This window comes from Lactuca saligna, chromosome 3 (genome assembly GCF_052625555.1).
Source record: "Lactuca saligna cultivar CGN05327 chromosome 3, ASM5262555v1, whole genome shotgun sequence".
Taxonomy (NCBI): Eukaryota; Viridiplantae; Streptophyta; class Magnoliopsida; order Asterales; family Asteraceae; genus Lactuca; species Lactuca saligna.
Genome location: NC_136419.1, coordinates 113,412,716 through 113,425,382, shown reverse-complemented (window position 1 = coordinate 113,425,382; position 12,667 = coordinate 113,412,716).

The window sequence follows — 12,667 nt, the reverse complement described above, 5'->3', positions numbered from 1 at the left end:
CAAAAGAATTGTAATTAAGGTGTGTCGAGTCTTTCAAATAAAAATGCCGGGGATGAGAAGAAAGAGATAAAAAATGCATGAAAATGAACCAAAGTTAAATGTTATGCTAAAATAAAAGGTGTAAAAGAAGAAAATAAAATATTTTGGAGTTATATAACATAATGAATGCAAATTATTTAGGGACTAATATGCTATGCAACCAAACTAAAAATGCATGAAAAAAGTAAAAGTAAAATGAATACCTCACCCCAAGCTTAAGAACAAACATTGTCATTAATGCTTAAGGTAAGGGCAGAAATGACCTAATTTGGAGGATCTAATGGCAGGAAATGTACATGGTGGTAGTGGAAGTTCTACACGCCCGAGACTTGACGGGAATTAGAGGGAATTTATTGCTCTAGCCTGTCGACCCTGGTTGCAGCATCCTGAATGGCATGGATGTTATCCCGAGTCTGAGTGTCTATGCGCTGGAGAGTGGAGAACATCGTGACAAACTGGTCAAAGAATGTAGGCGGGAAATATGATGGAATCTCGTGTCCCCCTTGCTATTATGGCTGCTACTGTAGCTGAGAAAAATGTTGTGGAGGGGCCTGAAAAAGGTCCTGATATATAGACCATTGCATCCATGGCTAGTGGTCCAAATGGTCCTCTTGTTCATTATCCTCATCATCCTTAGAATTGGGCAGTTACCTACGGGGGTCAATTGATATGGGGGAAGCCAATTCTGGGGCTCTAGTGCATTGAATGAATCACCAACCCAACATGGGAAGATGTAAACTGGGGCTTTATTACCATCGATCCAATAGTACCTGTCATTACCCCGGTCTTGCAACATCGCTATACGCTCTAGTGCGGCACAATCAAGTAAGAAGGTAGGTTGGAGGCGGTCAACGGGTAAGTATGAGGGGCAAGGAACTCTTGGCTAACAACTCGACCGATAATCGTAATAAGCCCCTATGTGAATTTAACCCGTGGCTCTTTGTCGTATAGAGTTACACTTGTCAAGGAAGAGCATAGAGAAACAAGGAACTATTCCACTGTTCATGCATGGAAGAAAAAGTGTTCACATCGGTTAATTTGACCAGGTTTAAGACGTTCGAATATGCTTTTGGAGAGGATGTGGTGAGCAATCTGCCAACAAGGATGCATAATATGCTTTTCCCTCTATCTACTCGGATTAAAGGAGTCGCGTATGGTGATATGTCCCAAAAAATGTGCATCATGGTTGCGTAAAAAATCAAGGTAGTCATGATTATGGGAGCAGATGCAAAATTTAAAACTAGCACCCATGATTGTACTAAGGTCTTCGTAGGTGATTCTATGGATTAACCCTTGCAACCGGAAAGTAAGTATTCTTGCTTTATCATCCCTAGCAAATGCGCTAAGGAAATCTAGTGTTTGTTCTTTGAAAGTTCTATCACAGAGGTTAATAAAACCTTCTTACTTCATTCTTTGGAATAGATGCGCTACAACATCATCGATCCCAAGCTTAATCATTGAATCATCATGGTAGAACTTTGTTGGCCAGCTTTCCGATCATTGAGGTTGGAGTGATACTTTATTATTTCTACGATAGTGAGGGAAGTATCGCCTCCCTCGTCTCCACTTTTCTTTCTTTTACCGCCGCTTTGCGTGATGTACCGACAACATTATTTTTCAGGTTAAGATCAATGGTTGATCCATGGGTGCATGCCTATGCTCAAGTTCTAACCTACTTAAAAACCTACAAAAGCAAACATAATCTACACAGTAATCCCTCTTCTCACCACTCTAAAAAATAATATAACAATATTTAGGCCGAACACAAACTATTCCAACAAATAAGTGCACCAAACTTTTGACAATTCAAAACAATTTTAACAACACCAACCAATTCCATTTGGTGATTCCGACTATTTTTTGGCAACAATTCTACTTAATTTCACAAGTTTCAACCAAAGTTTAAACAATTGTTTAATCAAAGTTCCACGCAAAAGCAACCAATATGTAAACTTTCAAATCAAGCTTTTAAACATATCGGACATTAACTAACAATCCTAGGCAGTTTTTAGAGCATATTTGTTTTCAATTATCACATTAACGCATGCAATGTAAATAAAGCCAAAAAAGAGTATACCCATATAGATTTTGTCCCCAAAATTTAAAGCTTGAAACCAAAACTCTCTCACTTTCACCCAAGCTTAATGGTTGTTCATAGGTGCCAAAATTTAAGACTCTTTCAACAACACACACTTTTCGACGTAATTCTTGCTAAAACCTAGCAGTGGCTCATGGTTGTTCAAAAATTCTGGTGAATTTTTCAATTTTGTTCGGTTGGATGCGTAGAGCTAAAAAAAAGAAACACTTTGGTGGTGTTAGAATCACGAGAAGTGGTTGAAGTTAGCCAGAAAATGACCGTGTAATGCCTGAAACCTAGCTAAATTCCTTAAATTCTTATATATTTATTATTTTTGCATGAAAGTTCATTATGCAGGGCGTAATGGTGAGTTAAGTTGAGCGTAACTCATTAAAATTAATCGCTAGGCGTACTCATGTTGGTGATAAACCCTAATTTTTAGGGTTGAGACCCTATTTGAACACCTTATGTCCCCTCGTGGCCTCTTCATATTCTGCCTCCTTTCGCCCAAAGCTTTTATTTGAAACCCTAGCCCCCATTAGTGAAAGTTTATGACTATTAAGTGTTTTTGTGGGTTTTTGGTACTACTAGAAGAAGAAGAAGTCCACTATTGAAGCTTGGAGAAGCTCAAGCTCCTAGATCCATAACTTTCATCATCCTTGCAAGCTTCTAAAGGTATAAAGCTTGTACCTTTATGTTTCTTTTTGTAGATCTAGAATTGGTCCATGTTATGTTATGCTTTTGGTTCCAAGATTTGGAAGTTTGAGGTATGGGTTACTCTAAATGTCATGAGTGTCATTTCTGGTCATATCTGAGTTGATAAAGTCATAAAATGGGAGGTTGGACACTCCCATTCATCCATGCATGGATTTTAGACATTAAAGTGTACTTTGTACTTAGGGTTTGCCTTACTGAGCCATGAAAAGGCATCAAGTTGTCGACTTTATTAGTTAAGATGTTCCTTAGGATGAGATCTCTGAGTTGGATGAAATGTCATAAAGCATTAAGGGTTTAATATCAAGTTTTGGACTTATGGAGAGTATGTTGGGCATACCTTCTTGGTACACTCGGATTAATGGGTTTAGCCCGTATCCCCATTCGGTGAAGGTCTATTACGCTGGGCGTACGCACAACGTACTCACCTAAAACCCTTTCGGGCCATTTTTAGGCCTTGGGCCATGGTTAGTTGGTCACATAGTAGGAAGGGTAAAATAGTCTTTTACTCTTTGTAAGAGGGTTTATGATTTGGGCTTTTATTTATGGGTTATTACCCTAAATAGTGATTAGGGTTGGTTTGAATGTGTGCAATGTGAGGAGCCATTGTAGCAGCACCTTGTGTGTAATTGTTTATCATCAGACTAAGGTGGGCCTTCTCACAGTTTTTGGCATGTTGAAGGTACCAATGATGACCCATTGATATTTGTTTATAAGATGATACATGTCTCTGTGACTCTTGCGTGTATTATCTGTATACCGGGAGGGGCCCGATGCTAGGCGGGGCCTGATGAATATGTCGAGCGGGGCCCATCACATGTTACTAATAGATTTATACTGGGCGGGGCCCAATGGATGTCGGGCGAGGCCCACTGTATGTATGCTATGTAGTATTTTGGGCAAAGTCACTAAGGTTTGTGCTTATGGTTTAAGTTTATGTTTCAGGTACTTCCGGTTCAAAGGGGAAGGGCCCGACCTAATCGCAATGCATCTACCCTTGTCTAGTATTTTATGATTTTGGGATTGTACTCTGATAACTATTTTCACATTGACATATTTATGATGGGTTGACATGAATATTTGATGGTTTTGGTTGCATTAAAAAGAAAATTTTTACTTACGATTTTTGGGATGTTACAAGTTGGTATTAGAGCCTTAGTTTAAGGGATTCAGACACACTCTCAGGCGTGTTTGAACTTAAACTGAGGACTTGGTAAGTTTTAAACAAAAGAAATGATTTTCTAAAGAGATATCTACTAGAAAGAAGGGGTATGATGCATGCAATCTGTAACGTCCCAAAATTCCGTACCAAAGTTTTTTCTTTAAATCATTACTAAAACCATATTCATAAAAACAGATCATAATTCATAGTATTAATTCCAAAAAATATTTTCATTATCAGAGTAAAACATCCCAGGATGACTAATCAACGGTGTGTGCCATGCGATCACCCCGGGATCTTCCCTCTGCTATCGGAAGTACCTGAAACCAAAACTGAAAACCGTAAGCACGAAGCTTAGTGAGTTCCCCAACCTACCACATACCCTGCACAAACACATACAACACATACCGGGTCACACCTGCTATTCCGGGCTTCGCCTGCTACAATGGCCCTGCCTGGCTTCGAGCCCCGCTTGGATACATATCTGTTTCTCTTAGGCGCTGCCTGTCTCTGGGCCCAGCCTGCTAACCACATAATACAAAATAGCATATAATACATAACTGAACATTCCTGTTGTATTCTTGTCTTAAGGCCTTGCTTGTCTTGGGCCTCGCCCCTATCCTGTCACTAGTGAGTCATGGAACCTCGTCCAAGCTCATTCTGTAAGTAAGATAGGGCCCCCCTCCCACACTCACTCCATTCTTATCTCAAGCCTCGCCCCTGCTCTGCTACTAATGAGATATGGAACATCGTCCATTGTAACGCCCGCAGATCCGGGCTAGTCAATTTAGAGGCAATAGGGGTTGAAAACGACTTCTTGACAAAAGATTATTTAGAATAAATAATCTTAACCAATTTGTGGAATATGTCACAAGGTTTTCGTACATATAAAGAACGCTGAAATCCGAGTTATAACGAAGAAGTTATGGCCCGTCGAAGTTTTACCGCAAAACCGACACGGCACCGGGAAGCATAAATAGTGAATTTACGATAGAGTGAGATTTAGCCTTAGGAATCTAAAAGAAAGTCGTAGAATATGTTAAACTAAGAGCATCGATATCTGACTTCGTATGAGGAAGTTATGATTTTTCTAAGATTCGGCTTAGCAGTGCACGACCCGAAACTCGAATTTTAGTTCAAGCGGTTTTTGGCTTACGTTACCTAAATAAGAGTTGAAGATCTCATTAATAGGAACTTAACAGTAAAAAGACAGACGAAAACGGAGTCCGTATGAAGGAGTTACGAATGCTTCGCGGTGATTTAACAGTCTAAACGCCTCCTACTGTTAAATTTGAGATCGGTTGAGAATTAGCCGACGGAGTCTAAATGAAAGTTGTAGATCTTGATTTTACCTATGCATTGAAAAAGAGAACGTCGAAAACGAAGCTCGTATGTGAGAGTTATGATTTTTCTAAGTTTGAAGGCTGATACGCGATAGGGGTGACGTGGCACCACTCGAAGGCCACCACATGCACCAACTCGGCGAGTAGGTCCCCCTACTCGGCGAGTCCATCAGATATTTTCACTATAAATAGAGGTGCTGTGTCTAGCCTCTTCTTCACACCTCCTAAACCTTCTTTCTCTCTCTAGCCTCCCACCCCCCCCCCCTAAAGCCTAGGTAAACCCCTGGCACCCGAAGGAAGCCCTGAGACTCCCGGAGTCCCAAGAAAAAGGGTCTTTCGGCTCGGAAACGCTGCTCAAGCGAAGCCCGGTTTTCGAGAAAACCCGCTGTAAGTGAGCTACGCCTACCCTATCTTTAGCGTAGCTTATGTTTCGATATAGTAATGTTATTAGGACTTTAAAATAATTATTTGGGCTATTATTATGAGTTATATTGAGTATTATGTAATGCTTATATGACAATAGTAATATCTAGACTATTAATTAGTCGTGGTTATCGTTAGACTAAACCCTAGTGGTATTGGTACTAGGTTTTATCGAAGGAAAATTGTTTTGAGAGTATCGAAGTGCTGTCCGAGTGCCGACTCACCAGTGCATAGTTACTTTCATCTTACACATAGATATGAAGTATTTTATATAAATTACGTGCTATGTGTGCATATTATCTGAGTACTTGTTGACTATGCTAAATGAACGATTTTATATATGTTTTAAATGATATAAACTGTATATGTATTTTATATCTACGATAATGTTGTGGTAAACATGGGTAGATATAATAGATGGAATATGAGTTGAATGATGAGTTGAGAGGTGTTATAGACCATGAGGTGAGGGTGAGATGTGGACGATGTGAGAAGCCTTTTTCCCATATGATGGCCCCATCATTCAGCAGAGTATGGATGACAACCACGGACTATTCTAGACAGTCTAGTGGAACACTAGCAGGCTCGCAACCTGTAGGTATTGTGAGCGATGTGTTCACCCGGTGTACTCTAAACCATAGTGATCATCCAGACTTGATGCCTAAACCTTTGTGACAATGCAGACTTGGTGCTTAAACCCTGGTGATCATGCCGACTTGATGCCTAAACCCTGGCGCAGACTTAGTGCCCGTTGTGTAAACCGTAGCAACGATGGATTTCTTGCTGATTCCTTAGGATAATCCTTAGGAATGAATGAACGAGGAATAGCTGATTCTTAGGGTAGATCCTTAAGAGTAAAAAAGATAATGGGGATGGATAATTGGGTTGATTGTTTAATTGTTAAGCATAATAATTATATTATTGTGGGTTGAAAACCCTATGTACTTACCAAGTTTCCCAACCTGACCCACTCAGTTTATTTATATCACAGGTGTCGATATGAAGCGGCATTACATTGAGAGATTAAAGAGATGTAGATAACTAGTGTAAATAAATGTAAGTCCGTTTATGCTTATGTTCCTGTATTGACAATGACATCCCAAACGTTTTAAAAAGAATAAAATACGTTTCTTCGAAAATGTTTTGATAACGTATTTATTGTATTTTTCTGGGAACAAATTCCGCAACATTCTTATGAAAAGAAGTACTCTGATTTTTATAAAGCATAAATAAAATCGGTCTTTTCTGGCCGTGAAAATGGGGATGTCATAGTCCATACTCTGCTATTGGTGAGATACGGGACCTCGCCCACACTCACCCCCCTACCAGGCACATACATGCATCACACAAATGACAATTATACTCTATCATGCAAACCATTCCTTGGGCACCCGCCCGACATTGGACCTTGGTCCTGATGTCATACTAGCAAACAGTGCCTAGGGCTAACCCCCGGGTCTTCCTTCTCATAACTACATGGGCCGACATTGTGGTCGTAGACCCATTCACACAAAGGGAAACTCACCTGCACTATTGAACTTTGCTGATAACCCTCTGGCTGCTGTCCGACAGTTCTCTGAACAGCTACTCCACTAGCTCCCTGAGCTACCAATATCAATATATATCACTTAGATCCAAATTGAACTCTAGAAGTCAACTAAGTCCACTCTTCTCAAAGTCAAAGTCCTGGTCAAAGTCAACTTTCCTGACTGACTCTACTCGCGGAGTCAACCCATTGACTCGTCGAGTCCTCATGCTCTGAAACTCTCACAATATGCCTCAAATCGCCGAGTCACCCCGCTGACTCGCCGAGTTCAACGATCTTTGAGTCCCAACCAGTCCAACTCACTGAGTCACCACTCAACTCACCGATCTAAGTCTTAACCAGAAAAGGTTGAGGTTCTACGATCCAACTCGTCGAGTCCAAGAACAGACTCACCGAGTTGTTCTTCCAACTCGTTGAGTTTGATGAATCTTAGAATCGAGTTTGAATATTAATCAGATTTTGAAATCAGAAATGTATGAAAGATTGAACACCGATGTAAGTAAGATTTTTCACTTCAGCTTTATTATGCTTCAAGAGTTTTACAGTGAGTAGACAAAAGTGTTCGTATTTTCTAACTCTAGTAAATGATCCTATTTATAGGATACATAAAGCGTACAAAAAATATACTAAGGCTAAAACAGAGAAGCTTCGCATCAAATGAGCCCTAGTAAAATATATTACAAAACATACGAAGAATACAAATATGGCTTCGACTCTTTACAACCAAACTACCATTACAGAGTTCCTGCCTATCTTCATACAACTCGCCGAGTAGCTTAAGTTCTTAATCCATTTAGTGGCTTTTCGAGCCATGCGGGGGCTCCAACTCATAGATCCACTCTTCCAAAGTCTATTTCTCACGTAAAGTTGCAAAATTTACGTGAATCCAAGGAGCTATAGGCTTAAAACACTCTAAGGCTAGGGTTTGGGGAAAACATGCTTCAGCAACACACCAAAGACTGATACTTTATTGGTCTCTAGGCCAAGACACACCTAGATCTGAGGTAGCAACCTCATATCTGGACTTCTAACTCGAAATGGCTTCTTAACATACCAAAATGGCCCCGAAACATCATCAAAGAAAAGATCTAGAAGCAACAAAGGCAAAGCAACAGATTGTTACCTTCAAACTGATGCTCACAAAAGGGTTGGATACTCCAGCTCCTTAGTGATCAACTCCTTCAAATCTTCCTCTTGCAAAAGTCCCAAACTGACTTTCTTCCTTCTCTCACTCAACTTAGGGTTTGGAATCGTGTATAGCAGCTTCTGGCCGACAAGGGGGAATAAGGAGAGGACATAAGGTCCTTTAAATAGGGTGTAAACCCTCGGATTAGGGATTTTCTTGTTCAGACGAGACTCGCCGAGCCGGTCACTTATTCTACAACCTGGATCCCCCTCTGACTCGTCGAGTTCACCCATGGACTCGATGAGTTGACCCCCCTTTGACTTAGGGTTTCCTTTACTTTTCTTGGTCTTTCTGATTCTGGGTGTTACAGAATCGACCGAAATCAAGTAAGTTTTCCCAAAATACCCACACATGTTTATTGGTTTGGTATGTGAATATGTGAATAACATGCTAGATTAGGGATAAGGATCTACTCACAATTGTATGATAAGAGAGGTGACTTTGTATGCTTACTGTATGAGCCTCTAGAACAACATGCTAGTTAGATCACATATGATATGTTAGGATGGCCTGATATGCAGTGCTCTGGTTAGAACTCAATGCTCTAATGCTACTTTCTCTGTGATTTTAGGAACCACTGCTAATACCGGTTAATTATCAAGAGAATATGTTAGGTTACATGTTGCAGAAATTAGATAATTTTAGAAGGTTAGGTTTAACTCTACTGCAAAGCTCTTGTTTGAGTCTAACCGTTGTAGTGTGAGGCCTTGTAGTCGAAGAATTATCTAGTTTTAGTGGCATGTAATTATATTCGTAGGTAGTTATCGAGTATTAGGGGTTTTTTCTGCAGCTGATGGTGGAGAGTGGTAGGAACGAAATCTTAGGATCACCTAGGAATTATGTTAGCATTAACAGATGCGTAGTTTAGTGGGATTGTGGAATGTTGGAAATCAGGGAGTCACTTAGGGGAATCGGGATGAATCTTGAGGAAAGTACTGATAGGTGTGGAAGGTAGTATTGTGCCCGTATTACTGAAAGTACATGATCCGTACTCGCGTCAATGGAGTTACAAGGATACTAAAGGGCCCACATGGTGTGAGATTCTTCGTGTTTTTAATGATGATTTTAATTGTTTATTTTCAGTATGGTGGTCACTCGAGGTGGTTCAACTCCTAGTGAGGGACTGGGTTCTGTCTCTGGAGTCAGATGTAACGCTTGCAGATTCAGACTAGTCAAATTAGGGACAATAAGTGTCAAAAATGGCTTTTTGATAGAAGAATATTTAGAATGAATAATCTTAAATAAGTTGTAGTATATGTCACAAGGGTTCCGTACATATAAAGAATGCCAAAATCCGAATTATAACGAAGAAGTTATAGCTTGTCGAAGTTTCGCGACAAAACTGACACGACATTGCGTGACGTAATTAGTGAATTTATGATAGAGTGATTTTTAACCTTAGCGATCTAAACGAAAGTCATAGCATACATTAAAACATGAACATGCATAAAAAGAACGCCCAAATCTGACTTTGTATGAGGAAGTTATGATTTTTCTAAGTTTCGGGTTAGCAGTATGCAGCCCGGAGTTCTAATGATAGATCGACCCATTTTTAGCCGATAGAACCTAAACGAGAATCGAATGTCTCGTTAATAGTAGCACAACGGTAAAAAGATAGACGAAAACGAATGTCATATGAAGAAGTTATGAATTTTTAACGGACTATTCCTGTCCCGACTTATTAAAAATATAACTTTATAAACAAAATTCAAAATTAGCCGACGAAGTCTAAAAGAAAATTGTAGAGTATGGTCCCACCTACGCGTGGATATAAATAACGTCAAAAACGGAGCTCGTATACGAAAGTTACGAATTTTAGAAGTCAAGAAAGGAAAATGCGAGACTGGTTGTGAGGCCACGCCCCACGTAGTCCGAGGAAAGCCTCACGTTCGTGAATGTCATGCGCGTACGAAGGAGCACACCGCGGTCAAACTTTTCTTGGTCCAGAAGTAGCCACGTGGATCTATGCGAAGGGTGACACATTTCGTAAGGACACGTTGCGTAGAAGGGGAACGCTCTGCGCACCGAGGAACACCCTACGCTCCTCGCAGGAGCGCCCCGTGTAGCCAGCAGCCTCGCAGTATAAAAGGAGGTGTGAGGGCCATCCATTTCTTACACCATTTCACCATCTATTTCTCTCTCTACACTCTTTATAAATCCCCCCCCCCCCCCAACCCCAAAGCCTAGGGAACCTCCCTAGCACTAGAACGAAGCCCCGGAGCGCCCGATTGCTCCGAGAAAAAGAGCTTTTTGGCTCGAGAAGCTCTGCCCGCACAGAGCCTAGTTTTTAATAAAACCCGTTGTAAGTGAGATACGCCTACCGTATTTTAAATATAGCTTTTATTTTAATATAGTAATGTTATTAGGAGCTTATAATAAATATTTGGGCTATTATTACGAGTTATATATATATGTGTCGTTATAATATCTTTTTAACTACTCGCGGTACGGGGAATCCTATTTGAAGGACCGCCTGGGTTGTTGGATTTCAGAAGTGCTTCAATGCCAAGATGGTCATGCCCTTCGGTGTTTCATGTCTGACCCCTGTCTGTACATAGTAGTTGAGAAGTATTGTTTAACGCTTATATAATAATAATAATAATAATAATAATAATAATAATAATAATAATAAGACTATTAATTAGTGTCAGTGAATATTAGACTAAACTCTAGTGATAATAATACTAGGTTTCGTCAAAGGAAATTATTTTTAAGAAGCGAAGCGCTGTCTGAGTTCAGAATCACCACCTTAACAAGAGAGTGCATTGTTAGTTTCATCTTACACATAGATATGAAGTATTTTATATAAATTACGTGCTACATGTGCATATTATCTGTATATTTGCTATCTATGATGGATGAACGATTTTATACATGTTTTAAATGATTGAAACTTTATATGTATTTTATATCTACAAAATATGTTCGGTAAAAGATGGGTAGATTAAAGATGAAATAAATGAGGAATGATGAAAGATGAGATGAATAATGAGCGATGATATGTGAGTGGTAAAAGATAGTTAGAAGCGATGAGCCAAGCAATGAACCAAGCAATGACCCAAGCGATGGCCCTATCATCTAGCAGAGTATAGATGACAATGACAGACTATTCTAGTTAGTCCAGTAGAACACTAGCAGGCTCGCAACCTGTAGGTGTTGTGAACGATATGTTCACCCGGTGTACTCTAAAAACCCATCACATGTATTGCGGGTTGACTCCCAAAAACGATATTGTCGATAAATGAGATGAACCCTGGTAGCTACGGACTTAGCACCCGTTGGATGTACCCTGGCGACTATGGACTTAGTACTTGTTGTATAAACCCTGGCGGCGATGGATTTTGTGCCTATTCCTTAGGATAATCCTTAGGAATGAATGAACGAGGAATAGCTGACTCTTAGGGTAGATCCTTAAGAGTAAAGAAGATAATGGAGATGTGTAATTAGGTTGACTATTTGATGTTTAAACATAATAACAATATTATTGTGGATTGTAAACCCTATGTACTCACCAAGTTTCCCAACCTGACCCACTCAAGTTTATTTGTATCATAGGTGTCGATATGAAGTTACTTTACACTGAGAGATTTAAAGGAGATGTAAATCACTAGTGTAAATGAATGTAAGGTCTGTTTATGCTTATGTTTCTGTATTGACGATGACATCCTAATGTTTTGATATTAAATAAATATACATTTCTTTGGGAATGCTTTGATAACAAATTTATTATGTTTTTCTAGGAACAAATTCTGCAACACTTTTCTTTAAAATGTTACTCTGATTTTCAAACAAAGCATAAACAAAATCGGTCTTTTCTGGCCGTGAAAGTGAGGATGTCACAGTTGGTATCAGATCATTAGTTTAAACGAACTAGGAATAAGGATTTATTTCTAGACTTAAACTTAGAATGCTAAGCGATGATCATGAGGAGTATGTCTAATATATTTAAGGTAGTACACCTGAATAGACACGAGCACTAGCTCATTTAGGGAATGGTGCGGATGATGTTGGATCAAAACGTTTAATTACGATATTAGAACTAGCATATAACTTTTTGAAGTGATAAAGAGATTTACACATCTATCGAAACTAAATCTCTTATATCTAAATTCTCGTCACTACACACCGAAAGTCTGACTTGGTGTATAAATTGACATGGTGTGCACTCGAAGCGGAT